This window comes from Manis pentadactyla, chromosome X (genome assembly GCF_030020395.1).
Source record: "Manis pentadactyla isolate mManPen7 chromosome X, mManPen7.hap1, whole genome shotgun sequence".
Classification (NCBI taxonomy): domain Eukaryota; kingdom Metazoa; phylum Chordata; class Mammalia; order Pholidota; family Manidae; genus Manis; species Manis pentadactyla.
In genome coordinates this window covers 135,394,248-135,409,590 of record NC_080038.1, presented here as the reverse complement: position 1 = coordinate 135,409,590, position 15,343 = coordinate 135,394,248, and positions in this window count along the sequence as shown.

Here is a 15,343-nt window from a genome sequence, read left to right as displayed (position 1 = left end):
TATCACACAGATAGAAGGAAACAGTGCATACTTATATCTAAGTGTGTTCTTTGTAGCGGCCAAAACATCACACACACACACACACACACACACAACACAAAAGAAGGAACAAAAACAATTTATAAAAACTTAAAATTAGGGAAATTCTATGTACCATTATGCAGATATTTAAAACTGAGTTAGATCTGTAGCTATTAACTGGGGGGAATGCCCCTGAAGCATAATGAAGATGCAAACTTCATATAAAGAAAAAGGGAGGAGGAGTTCCTATACACAAATGCATAGACAGATGATGGACAGATGATAGATAAACAGAAAGACATAAGAACAGAAGGAAAGACAGAGGGGTATCTATCTATATCAGTATACAATCATGCAGAAAGTGTTTATAGTGATGGGGAATGGGACTGGGTTTTTCTTTATGTATCAATGAGTAGTTTAACTTGATAAAGTAAGAATATATTAATTGAAATTAACAAGTCAATTAAAAAAGAGGGTAACCTTCATATTATTCTGCTCTACCTCCTCTTTTAAGCCCCTCACATTCTATCAAGAATCACTGGGCCATAAAGTTGTTGAAAAAGACTCCAAATGCTTACAAGGCCATCCACAAAGAATACAGGATGTATCAATAGCACTACTGAAGGAAGGCTTAGAGATCATTCCATGAAGTCATACTGTTTTTCAGGTGAAGATATAGAGTTTGTTTTTGGTCCAATAATATCTATGATTTTGGAGGCATTCACTCGCCCAACCACCTTCCAAGGCTCTATGATGGCTACTTTCCAGTAATATATACCCTGCCCAACCTTTTCCTCTGAGTTTCAGACTACTTTATAGCTCCATTCATGTTATCCAGAGCACCTCCAAAGTTTCTTCTTTCTCTTCACCACTTCTTCTTCCCTGAACCCACTCCTCTTAGGTTTTTATTCTTCACAATATATGGAAATTATTCTTTTCATGGTCACCAATGATATCTGTGTCTTTAAGTCCAACAGTCAGTTCTCAGGCACCAACATTCTTGAACAATGAGCAATATTTAGTTTAATTTATCACTCCCTCCTTAAAATATCATTTTCTTCTGCCTTTGATATTTTCATCTGCATGTGATACTTAGAGCCACAGCAACCATCTTTTAATCATGACATTATTAATCACCATATAGAATGTGATAGGGCAGAAAAGTAAAAAGAACTCAGGTCTATATGATGCAGTTGAGTTGCTGAATTTATTAAATCTGAAATTGTTCATCTCTGGACCTCCTGTTATATGACAGAACAACTTCTCCAGATTGTTGGAGCCAATTTCAGTTGACTCTTCTTTCAATGGAAGCCAACGTCACACTAATTGGTAGATTCCCAAATACATACCTCTTGTTCGGACTTCCATGCTATAATCCACACTCATATATTCAGCTGCTTACTTGATAGCGCTACTCAGATGTCTAATAAACATTTCAAATTTAACAAGTGCAAAGCTGAGTTCGTGTTTAACACAGCCTCCTAAAACTCTTCTCGTCTGGCTTTCTCCCGTCTTAATAAATGGCATCAACATTCATCTATATGTTATTGACTGTCTTCCCTTTTCTTTAGTGTCCCACATGCAGTTCATCAGTAATCCTGTTGAATTTATTGTCATATTATGTGAATCAAACCACTCCTAAACACACTCATTACTACTTTACTTTATTCAAAGCTGCACCAACTCTTACCTAGTCTACTGCACTGGCCTCCTGGCTGGTTTTCTTGTTTTTGCCCTTGCCCTTTCCTGTATATTCTCTCCACACCAACATGTGAGACCCTTCTAAAATATAAGTCAGATCATATCACTCCTCTGCTAAAACCTTCCAATACTGTTACAACACAGTAAACTCCTAACTCCTTACCATGTTGTGGTAGGTAGAGTGTATTCCTCACCTCCTTCTGCATCCACATCCTTGCCTTGGTCTCATTGTGGGAGGGGTTTATTTCCCCATTTCTTGATTTTAAGCTTGAACTTGTGACTCGCTTTACCCAGTGGCATGTAGGCACAAGTACTAGTGTGCCCTTCTGAACACTCAACTTGAAGAGTCCTTATATGCTTCTGCTTGCACTCTTGCTCTCTCCCGTTTTCAGAAGAAAATGCCCCAGCATTTCTGAGGGCTGAGAGAAAGAATGAGAAACTTGTGAAATGGAGCCACTCATATACCACAGCTTGAAGTAAAGCTGCCTATCCAACCCACAGACCTGCTGATGAGAGCAGGTCAGTCCAGCTGAGACCAAACTCAGTCACACACATGTGTGAGCAATAGGAAATGTGGGTAGGTATAAATGACCAAATTTTGGGTACTCTGTTACATAGTATATGAGAGTTCACCAGAGAAACAGTACCAATAGGGTATATATCTACAGGTAGATGGATATTGATATAGAGAGATGAGAGATTTATTATAGAAATTGACTCATGTGGTTATGGATGCTGAGAAGTCACACAATCTGCCATCTGTACGCTGTAGAACCAGGAAAGCCTGTAGAATAATTCAGTCCAAGTCCAAAGGCCTGAGAACCAAGGAAACTGATGGTATAAGTCTGAGTCCAAAGGCCCATGAATGAGGGGGCTGGGATGATGGTGTAATTTCTGGTCTGAGAACAAAGGCCTGATAATCTAGAGATAAAAGGGGAAGTTGAACTCTCCATGTACTATATTTCATCTGTCTCAAAAAATTTGTAAACTCATTTCTAATCTAAATGCAAAGATACACTCCAATTATAGCATAGAAGAGTCATCAAACAACAGGTATAAACACCAGTTAGAAATTAACCAATTTTGTGCGGTTTTGATAATGTCTACCCAAACACACACACACACGCATGCTGGTTTGAGGGTCAAATGATGAATCTGGTCAAGCAATCACTTCTTATCATAAACGATTGCTGTATAGTTCCTAACTGGTTTCTTAATTAGATTGCTGTCTTCAGAATACACCAATGGGTGAATTTATATTTTCCGAACTATCATTTGTGTAGGTAATCTCAATTTCACCTGAGTAATACCTTTTGTGATCAATTCTTCCTTTCTGCAAGTCAAATTGCACATCTCTGTGAGTTTGTGTTTTCCATCAGTTTCTCTTGCTACCCTTGCTGTCCCTTCTCTGGAGCTCTACACACAGTATGTAGTGCACAGTATGTGGTGCATAAACGCCTATTGACTGAGAGTCAATGATTCATGGTCTTTATTGTGAAGTATGCAGGATAATACAGTATACTGGCTAACAGCCCAGTCTGATCTTTCCTTGGGAATTACTACTGCTTTATTCGGCAGACATGTTGGCCCTATAACTCTGTATAGAATTCTTGGCAGAAGAGTTTCATTGAACATTAGTTAAGATCTCAGGCACTGGAGTCAGAGTCTTGAGTTTGAATGCCTGCTCTGACACTCCTACCTACGTGAAATATGTCAACATACTGTGCCTCAGTTCCTGTACCTGTAAAATACGAATGCTAATAAATAACAGCACCTATCTCTGAGGTGTCCTGTAAGGACTAAAGGAAACAATCCGTGTCTAGCATAATTTATCACAGTGCCCAATACGTAAGAGCCTATAAGAAGGAGCTGTAGTATTGTTATTATATCTCAAATCAAAACTATCCTTGCTTCTGTGGGTCACCTAGTAGTTTTTGAATGTTTTGCAAGTGGTCAGTACTGGAATTCTTCTTGACTGCATTTATAGAAAACTAGAAAAGTCAAAGCCAACGAGTGAAGGGACAAAACTGGATTCTGTAAAATTACCGTTTGTGATCTGTTTTCAAATTCTTACTTTGAATGATGTGGAGATGGTGGGATTTGGTCTTGTGGTTTGATTTCTTTATTATTGGAACTTAATTATTATAATGGAACTTTATTATTCACACTTGGGACACTGACAGACTCAAAATATTTATTAGGGATGTATCTCTTCCAAACTGCAGAATTCACCAGTATAAAACACCTTGATAAAATCATCTGTAGAAAAATAGAATGGATTTGTTAAAATTTAGGCCCACATTCACCAGTTCGTTCCTTCTCCAAACTTGGATAGCTATCATAGAAATTAAGCCACCATTTTTCACTCTGTTAAAAATATGTTTATATAATATCTACTTTCAAGGATAATTGGCTCATGCAGCTGGTGCTATATATTATAGTGCTCTGCATTTGATGTGGAATGTTTTTATCAATAAGCTGAAAGAAGTGTCCAAAGGCCATGGGTCTCTTCCCAGCTCTGTAACTACTTTGCATGATGCTACGTAAGTCATTTCAGCTTTCTGTGGCTCAGTTTCCTCATCTATCAAGAGGCTGATAATACCACCTCTTGCCTTCAAAGGGCTGTTAAGGGAGCTAATTAGATGTTGTACCAGCTTATGCCAGTATCTACACAGAGCTTTTATTTTTCCTGATTCTAAATCTGGACTAGTTTGTTCTGTTGGTTGGATGCTAGTGATAATGAGGGACATGACAAGTTGTCTGCACAAAGGGGAATACTACACTTCTCTTTAAAGCCACAACTGCACCCTTCCCCATCTGTTAAATGTGTGTCTTCAATCATGAAGGCTAAGGAGGACCGGCCGAGAGAGCCCAGATGCTTTAGCATCATGTAGTGGAAAGAGTAAAGGCTTCTGAAGTCATGACAGCTCTGTCCTCATTAGCTGTGGGATCCTGCGGAAGTTGCTAACCTCTATGCTCTCAGTTATTTAATCTGAAAAATGAAGACAAAAATACCTACAAAGCTTGGATTTTTTCTACATTAAAATGAGATAAAGTATGTGAAGAACCTCATGGAGGTTCCTTTGGCATCTGAGAATGCCTGACAAATCTGTTTCTCCTCTGCCCCACATTTAATATCATCTGCCACCCTATCAAGAGTGCATCCCAGATTTTTCATCATCATTATTATTGACATGGTTGATAGTACCACCTACCACTTAGTTATATGAATGTTGATAGAGGTTAAACATCTTAGAATATATCCAAATTCTTTTTAGAGAGAAAAAAAATTGTTTCTTAGTATTCTATAAGGTAGCCCGCATTCTTGGTCCTTTTCCATGGGAAGAAATGGGTGAAGAGTAAGTTACTATCTTGGGTAACTTTGCCTAATTCTGCTTTATGAAGTTGATCCCATCTATTTCAGCAGTTACCTCATTGTTATTGCCATCAACATTCAATTATTCTAGCCATGTGAAAAACTATTAGTAAATGTAACACAATTAATTAAATAATCTGCTTAGGACTTTCTGCATTTCTACTCTACTGTTTAAGTAGGTAGAGACCTCATTAATGATGACAGACTCAGGGAATCAAACCAACAGTGATTAGGAGGAGGGACTGAGGGTGCTGAATTCTGATTTTTTCCTCTTGCCCTGCTTAATATAGTAATTCTCTGAGAGACTTCCTTTGTGTAATTATCCCAAAAGCCTATGGGAGCAAACTCAACCTCCTATTCATTCTGATTCTAACAGTATATATGAAAGGATCATACTGGTAAAATAAGAGAAACAAGCCAATGAGCATTATGGGCTGTGGTGAAAGGAAGCAGCCTAGAAAACGACGAGAGGCCAGGACAAACAGACAACCATCAAAGGGCTGGCTTCCCCATGATCATATGTGGAGTCAGTAACAGGACTGACATGAGACCTGGGCCTTCTTGTCTTGACGTCAGTATTCTTACAGAATCATCTCAGTATAAGGGAAATGATACAGACTTTGAAAAGGTCTGACAAACCTTAGGGCAAATTCCTATTCTCCTATTCCATACTGCTTGGGCAAGTTATTTGACCTCTCTGATGGCAAGTTTCCATATCCAGAAAATGAACACTACTGAATCAGAGACTATATTTAAAGTGCCTGAATAAAATGATTATTTAAAACTTTAAAGGAAATGAAGGATAAGGTGGTCCTGTAACACTCAGTCTACACCATCACGGTCACCTTCTCTTAAGAAATCTCCAGATCTAACAATCTGGCACCGAAAGTAACAGCACCTCTTACGAGGCACATTACATTTAAGTCAAAACTGAGACGTTGCATTTGTCCGATACAACAGACGCAAGACACTGCCCCATGCCACAAATGTTTGGACTGACCTAAGCTACAGCCCTCATTAATGCTATTCGCTGTCTAAGTTCTCTTACAGGAACTATTAATGGGCAGCCTTTGCTTTTTCCCTTTAAAAAATATTTGCAGGAGTACGAGCTATCAAAAAATACAAAGTGCTCTTATTTGCCAAAGTGCTCTCTTCTAATCAGGCTGATTTTCCTTTGTGCCTCCGTATTGAAATGACAAGCACATGTCTTTTCCCGATATCTGGCACCTCTTGTGATATTTTTCTTCATGTCAAAATGACAGACTCTTAATTACCGGGGCTACTTGATCCTTTCTTGTAGAAATCCACTGTGACATTTTTATCCTCATGTCATTCTTCCTGAGCCATTATTTACTGTTCAGTCAGAAGTGAGGATGCAGGACTATGTTTAAGAGATTTTACATTGTGGTTTTGCAGGATTTTTCCATCAGTGAAACATATGTGATTCATTGCTTTCTAAGACCTATGATATATTTCATGTACTTTTCAAAGATTATTGTCATCTCTCCTGACCATTCTAGCTGTGCCTATGGTCTATCCTGAACCCTGCTCCTGTAGGGCGCCAAATGATAACCCATACAGGGCTCAAAACGTAATCCAATTGTTGGTGTGCAGTGAAGCAAGGTGAACAGCATTCACAGCAACCGCAGATGACAGGCCAGGAAATGTGTGGAAGCATTTCTTGCTAAGCTTTTACATTGTTGACATGTCTAAGGCTGCCTGCAAGAATCCATTCTCTCAAGGCTGCTTACTTGATTAAAATGAACTCAGTTTATTCTCATATGTCTTGTGCTGTTTGTGAGGAAAACGGTTTTGACTTGCTATCAATCATCCCTTACTGATCCGATCTTTGGAGAGTTTCTTCAATTAAATGAATTTGCTTTCTATGAGATAAAACAGCAGATCCAAGTATTTTTCAATGGATGTTGACTTAAAGAACTACTCATCTGTGCATTGCTTTATCTATTTCATTTGTAGATTTTAAAATAATATTTCAAAGTTCAAAATGCCTCAGGATCCAAGTGCAATCACAAATAGCATTGAACTCTTTCAAATGCCCAGCAGCAATGTGATCCAGACGTCTCAGAAGAGTAGTGGCGTCACTGTGGGTTGGCTGGGAGTAGGCCCTTGTGTCAAGTGAATAGCATGTCTAGTGAATAACATGTCTAATAATCACCTCTTTTCCACCTTTTATTAATTCTAAATAACCAAAATCAAAGAATATGAGCATTTTAAAGGCTTCAGATGCATTTTGTCATTTTCCTCCCCAGAAACTCTGTATTAGTTGACATTCCCATAAGCAATCTATTAAAATGCCCTTCTTATCTTTCCCATGCCAGCAAGTGGCGTTGGTGTTTTTAAATTGTTGCTAATTTTTTATATTAAAAGTGATATATTAATCTGATTTTCAATGTATAGCCCATTGATTATTACTGAGGACTGACATTTTTTTCCCTCTATAATCACAATTCACATTTCTCGTTCTGTGAATCATCTTTTAATTTCCATTCCTATTTCTGCCTTTCCTGCCCAAATGCAGCTATACTTATTCACACTTCAAGGAGCAGAAAAGCTCACTGTCATCCTTCTTTGGGATTCCATTTAGCTAAAATTAACATTCACAGAGAAAACAGTGGGGGCAGGGCCTCCAATCCTGAGTCCACAGACTCTCCATCAGGAGTCAGCCCTTCCTCACAGCTGCACTGACTTTGAGCCTGTGCACACTCCCCTCCTCAGACCTTTGGCACCTGCCAAAATACTTAGGCAGATCTGCTAATAACTTGCCTGCTTCCTAACTAGTGTTCAAGAAAGTGCTACCCCTTTCTTTTCTTTTTGAGTAGTTCAAAAGCGCCGAGAGTACCACACACTTGAAAGCAGGTCACTTAAAAACAGACATAGCCTAGAGTCATGTTCCTGCAACTGGTCTCATGTGGAGAAGATAAGAAAAATGAAGAAGCCGATTAGCTGCTAAAAGAAAAATGTTCACAGTTTCGAAGGGTGATATTTACTATTTTTAAATGTATTTCTTAGTGAGCCAGAACTCAGAAATATCAGAAAGCCAATCTTTAACTTATTCTCCAATTCGGTATATAATATTTTGAAACTGTGTTCCAATGTATCTGTATTTTATATCGAACATTTTTCTAGATCCTATGGGGTTGCTTGAGGATTTCCTTAGTTTTCTCAAATGACAGGTCTTTTATTTGAGAAGCAGACTTCTGTAATAACTTTCAGTGATCATGGAATTGGAGAATCCAGTAATCAGCTACTTTGTCAATCTTATCTTATTGGCCACCAAAGACCTAGTGACTCTACCTGGGGAAATAATCTTGATTATTTGGGTTTTATTAGCATGACAGGTAGGTAGAAATCCACTTTATTTGTCACTTCCAGAATATTCTCATCTCTCATATTTAGTATTGTTTGGTAGAATGAGGCAAGTAGAGACAAGCTTCTCTGGGAAATAGTTCTATTTCATCTCAGTAAAATGTTAGGCATATAGAAAAGAAAAGAAGTTAAAAACCAAAGGATTCATTAGTTAAATTTGAAAAAAAAATTATAACATTTATTTTTAACTTTATGCTGTAGATATCTGAATTGTAGACATTCTTAGGAGATATTTATTCAAGACTATTTGGAACAGTTAAATAATTTGCATTTATATATGAGAAGTTAAAGAATGTTGACTTAGATAATTCAGGCCATACACATTCAAGATATCCAGGCTTTTGAAACAAAAATGATTACTTAGCCAGAATTGTATTTTAGTTCCTTTCAACCTGTGCTTTTCAAAGAATGCTAAAAGGTGAACATTATTGTGAATAAATACATAGTTCATTCTATCAAATGTTTGATGTAAGAATTGATGCTGGTGGGTCTTAATGGAATTAACTAGTTGTTTTGGCTTTAAGTAGTTTTGCATGAAAAGTGTAGGATTCTTAAAAGTCTTTGTACTCTCTGTGTAATGGGATAGGAACTAAAGGTTTCCCCACTTGGAATTCTATGATATGCCACTAGTATTATGGCTTTATTTCATTTTTTCATAATGGTTTTATACAAAATGTTCTACATATGCCAAAGAACTACTAGATTAACTAAATAAAATGTTCATTCTTGGACAGTCTCTCTATTCATATTTGCCAATGTCTTTTACAATATCTCTCATTGATAGCAGAGAGTCCTAGATCTTTTCAGATTCATATGCTATAATTTTACATAGACAAATCATGCAATTTGCCATCTGTCAAGCCATAGATAGTGAAAACAAAGTACACATATTAGAAGCCCTCTATATATTTGTTGAATTAACAACAAAAAAAGGACAAGGGTGGTGTGGAGGGAAACAAGAAGAAGTGAATAGTATTGTTTGTTACCAAGAAACAGAAAGTATTAGCTTGTTCTTGATATGGTTTGATGCCTCCTTTAACTAGAATTCCCCTGAGCTCTGAGTCCTTTCTCCCTGGTTTCATCTTCTGGAAAGTCATCACCATCTTTCCCTTAGTAAGGCATAGATTTTGTTGATCACTGAATATCCAGAAAGGGATAAACATTTCTCTTCTAATAAACACATTCAGGTCATTCCCCCTTGCTATTATTACGTTTGCATTATTTTCCTGTTGGTGTTGAAGTTTCAGGCGGCTGCTCTATCTGTCCTTCCATTAGGGAGCTGTGCCTTTTGCCCAATTTTGCCTCTGGATAGCAGACGGCATGATACTTGTTATGCTGATTGATTTTAAACATTTTGCCATATGGGGTTGTGGCTTTCTTTTGAGAGCTTCTCAATCCAAAGGAAAGAGAGGCAGCAGGGATTCACTGGCTGTAGCCAAAGCAACATCACATATCCTATTGAAAGATAAAAGAATCAATGACATATTTGAGCAGGAGCAGTATCTCTTAGCAAGACTCTTTGACCTTACTTTTAAACACCAGATAGAAAATGCTCTCCTACCAGACTCGACAATATACTGCTAGAAAGTCATATTGTAAGAGGACATGTCTAACCTGCTCATGTCAGAAGTTCCCTCTTCCCTTCCTCCTCCCCTCCCCTGTGGCATTCTTAGTAAAGGGGAAAGTAGTTTATTTTCCTAAACCTAGTTCCCTGCCACTATTTTTTGCCCCAATAAATGGAACCACAATCCATCCAGTTGTGCAAGCAAAAAATCTGGAAGATATACTTGTCATCTCTCCTTTTCTAATTGTTCTTAATCAATTTAGAGAAATACCTACCAACTGTAATTCTTAATCTGTCTCCCAAATTGGATATTTCTCTTCATTTTCATCATCTCTTCTAATCTAAGCAATCATCTTTGTTTATCTGAATTAATGCGATAGCCTCCTAACTAGTCTCTTTCCTTCCACTTTTGCACTTCTCTAACTCTATATTTCATCTTATAATAGCAACACAATTCATATCCAATGTTTCCAATCTCAAAGAATGTCACTACTATTCACCAGCTGTACAAATCAGAAACCTTGGAGTATCTCATATTCCTCATGTTTCTTCACCCATGCATATTCAATTCATCACCAAGTACTAGAGAGTTCTACTCCAAAATATATAGCAAAGTCATCATTTTTAAATTTTCTACCTCTATCCCCTAACCTGAGTCACATCACCTCTTATGTGGTCTAATATAATAGTCTATTTTCTGTTTGCCTAACATCTGTCTTGCTCTTCATCAATCCATTCTCCAGGGAATGTCCAGAATTCTATTTTTAAAATGTAAATCAAATTACAAAGAGAGAACTAGGAACTCTGCAATGCAGAAACCCAGCGGAAACCCTTAACCAAGAGATCAAGGTTAATATCACCAGTGCTAAGACAGATCAACATCATGAACCCACTAATATGATGCCCAGAGATGGCCAAAACATCATTCTGTAGCATTGTAAAACTACATAACCTCAATCTCATCATAAGAAAACATGAGACAAATGCAAAACGAGAAATATTCTAAAAAATAATTGGCCAGTATCCTTGAAAACTGTCAAGGCCACAAAACACATAGAAACAGTGAAGAACTATCACAGAATGCAGAAGGCTAAAGTAGATACCCAAACCAAATGCCATATGAGATCCGTGGCCAGAAATACGGCATTTAGCAGTTCAGCTGGTGAAATCGGAATGTCTGCGTAGCAATTAGTAGCGCAGGTAGCCAGAACAACCACCTCACCCAAAATCTACGGACAGAAAGTGACTATTATGATTCAAACCTAGAGGATGGAAAGCAAAGCATTGTTGGAGGGGGAAAAAAAACTCCCCCCCAAATTGTTCTCTCCTATCTCCACCATGGAACAAAAGCCTAAATCTCTGGGGAAAAGCAGCAGCACTGTTTTCATTAGGGCATTGCAGAAAATGCATTATATTTGTGGAAGGTAACAGAGAAAATAAACTTAAACATATAAGAATCACATTAAATACAAATGGTCTAAACACCCCCAATTCAAAACAAATGATCAGATTGGATGAAAAAGCAAGACCTGACTCTATGCTGCTTATAAGAAATGAACATTAAATATAAAGACAATAGTAGGTTACAAATAAAAAGACAATACATACCAAAGTTATGATGACCAAAAGAAAGCTGAAGTGTCTATAAATATAAAGTTTATTTCAGAGTAAAGAGCATTACTAAGGACAAAGACTTTTCATAAATAATCAGGGATCAATTTATCAGAAGAACATAAAAATCCTAAATATTTATGTACCCAAAAATAGAGCTTAAAATATAATGCAGCATAACCTGATAGAACCCCAATGAAAAATTTACAACTTCACAGTTGTAATCAGACACTTTAATGCCCTTCCCTCAATAATTGCCAAAACAGACAGAAAATTAGTGTGACTACAGATTACCTGAATAATACTATCAAGGATATGACGTCATTGACACAAAACACTATACCCACCAACAGCACAAAACATTATTTTCAGATGTACACAGGACAATTACCAAGATAGACTATATTCTTGGCTATAAAAAACAGCTTTAATAAATTTAAAAGAAAGTTATACAATGAACATTTCCTGAAAAATGGGATTAAATTAGAAATCAGTAATGAAAATGCACCTGTAAAATCCACAAATATTTGGAAAATAAAATACTTCTAATTAAATGATGGTTCAAAAATAATTCAAAATAAAATTAGAAAATATTTTGAGTGAATGAAAATTAGAACACAATAAATCAAAATTTGAAGGATGCCGCTAAATCAGCACATAGAAGGACACGGATAGCACTAAATGTCTATTAGAAAGAAAGTTCTCAAATAAATGACCTTGGCTTCCACCTTAATAAAATATAAAACAAGCAAATGCAATTTAAGGTAAGCAGAAGAGAGCAATTAATAAAGATCAGAGCAAAAAAATAATGAAATAGAAAACAGTAAAAAGAATAGATAAAATAAGCAATCCCAAAAGCTGAATCTCAAATACTAGTAAAATTGATGAACCAATAACCAGACTGATTAGAAAAAAAAGGGAGTAGACACAAATTACCAATGTTAGGAAAGAAGGAAGAGACAGAGCTACAGATTCGACAGACTTTAAAAGAATAATAATGGAAATAAAGCCTTTGTAAGAAATGAGCTTTTTGAGTTTATTGTAAAAACTTGGACAGGTCCGATGTTCAAGAAGAGAATTTAGTAAAAGTCAATGAAGACTTCAGAAACAGGATCCATATAAAATAATAATGTGGAAATTAAAATCATGTTAAGCAGTCTTCTCTTGAAGAAATTGCATGACAATAAGAACCAAGCACTCATTGCTCTGAGTGAGCTGAAAGTTTTAAGGCTAGGGTGTTTTCCTCAAGACAAGATGCTATTAAGCTTTAAAACGAGTGACGTAGAATGTGAGGATGATTTGTTGATATCTGGCCTCAAGGCTTGGTAAAACGTAAGAGGAGGTACTACTGGTTTGTTGCCAGGCAGGCACCAAACTGTCTTCAAATTTTAAATGTGGGGGGTAAGCAATATAGTTAGCATTGAGGTCAAGAGTGAGGCTTCTGGGTTCAAATCCTGCCTCTACCATTTAACAGCTCTGTGACCTGGGACAAGTCATTTCACTTTCCTTATTTCAAATTTCACCTCTGTAACTTGGGGATGTAGAGATGTTAAAAGGAATGAATGAGTTCATATGTAAAAAGCATTTAGAATAGTGCCTGGAATGTGGCAAATGATGTATAAACAACAGCAATACCCTCCCAACGCACACACCCTGACATCCCCATACAGGTAGTCTCTGGAGCATCTCCTTCTAAATTGTTCATAAATATTGGTGGTTAGGAGGAGTGACGCAAACGATGAGTAAACAAGATTGCCTCTGACCCAGTTCCTATTATATCCATTTGACAGCTAAAGAAAAGGGCTCTGAGGTAGGTGTAAGTGATTTGCCCAGTTACACAGCTTGAAAATAGCAGAAGCAGGTTCTGAAACTGTATGGCGCCCAGCCTCAAGCTCTGAACACACCCCTGCGCTTTCCACTTCTCATGTCCCTGTCAGCTCCCAGGAGGCTGATTATTCCTAAAGCCATTCCTTTTTATGATGTGAGCACTGCAGAGTGACATCCGAAGAGAAGAGAAGCAAGCTGGAGATGAGTGAAAGTATATTTTCAGCTCTTTCTTCTTCCTCTGTTGCTTCCTGCTCTCAGCCCTCTAATTGCTAACATACTTGGAATGTCTCTGTTAGTCTCATTGTGGCTGTTAGCAGTTGTCCTTTAGCTATGGGATGCCCCCCCGATGTGTCTTCCCTCCCTCAGGTGTTGACTAACGTGTGGATGTGACATTGTATCCTACTTGCTGCTGCCATCAGTGTCACCAGTGATGTCACTGTCTCTCTAGTGGTAGTGGTAGAAAGCAGCAGCAGCTAAAACCAAAGCACCGTCGAATAGACAATTCTCTTTTCAAATGTTCAAATACCATCTGTTTCCGTATTCAGACTTGTCTCTTCATGGCAGTAGCCACAACTTCAGAGAGGATGTGTTCTGAATATACACACTCGATGAGTTGTATAAAGAGGCCTATAAAATGCCCAGCTAAATAGCAGGCAATCTTTATCATTTAAGGAATAAGAAAAAAAACAGTTTCAGATTTAGGGAAGGATAGCACATGCATGGGAATGAGGAACTCTAGATTTCAGTCCTGGCTCAGTTATGTACTAGGTATGTGATCTAATCTAATCTCTCTCCATTTCAAATGTAAAACGGTTTCTCTGAATGTAATTAGGTTTTTCGTAATGAAAAATGGAAACCCCAGGCCTCCCAATGTACTGAAAATTTTCTTGTAAGGATCCACTAGATGAATTGTAAAGAATTATACAGCTGTGAAGTGTGCCGTGTGATTGTTGTAAAGGAGTTTACTGCTGTTCTCTAAGAATGTTTTAAGAATAGGAGAAGAGTCTTGTTTCTTACTACCAGCCCATGGGCTGTTTTCTTCCAAAAAATTATCATGCCCCTAAAAATTTTATCTTCAACTCCCAAGTGGAAGTTCAAGAAGAAACAGAAAACAGAATAGAGGAAGGAAAGGAAATAACACTGATTTTCAATCAGCACTTGCTTTTGCTTTTTCTCCTAAGATGGCGAATGCTGCATTATTGCTATTCAAATGCCTCCTGGAGGAAAATGCAGTTTCTCTGGGTAGTTACAATGAGAGCTGTCAAATAGAGAGGAAAAACCAAGGTGGTGGTAATTCAAAATGAAGCTAATTGGACTACCTGAGCAGGCAGAAATACAAGGTGATAGGCAGAAGAACATTTTTAAATAGGCAAAGTGTGATCTTGGCTGGCTTCAGTTATGGTAATTATGTTTCTCTGACATATTAGGTGCATTGTCCTTTACTAAAACTCTCTGGAACATACTTTGCTTTTTCTAATCTATCATGGAAATCTTATGCATTTTTTATTACGAATAAGTATTTTTTCCTCACTGACAATAGGAGTCAAAAATGCTTGCGTACTTAAGGCGAATTTTCTGAATGATTGAGAGCAGATCAGAATTTTCTTTTCAAGTTCATCAAAGTATGTCTGCATTACAAAAAACAAAATGACAAAACATATCAAGAACCCCGGCAACAATAACAAAGAGACCAAAAGTCCTGCCTTATCAGAAGTATATTCACTTCTTCACTTTGCATTTCAGCTCTTTTACCATCGTGTGTATCTTAGGTTGGTTCAGATAAGCACATCCTTAAAGGTTATCACCTAATTCCTTCTGAACACTCTTAATATTCTTAAATTCAGTGAGGCAGTCAG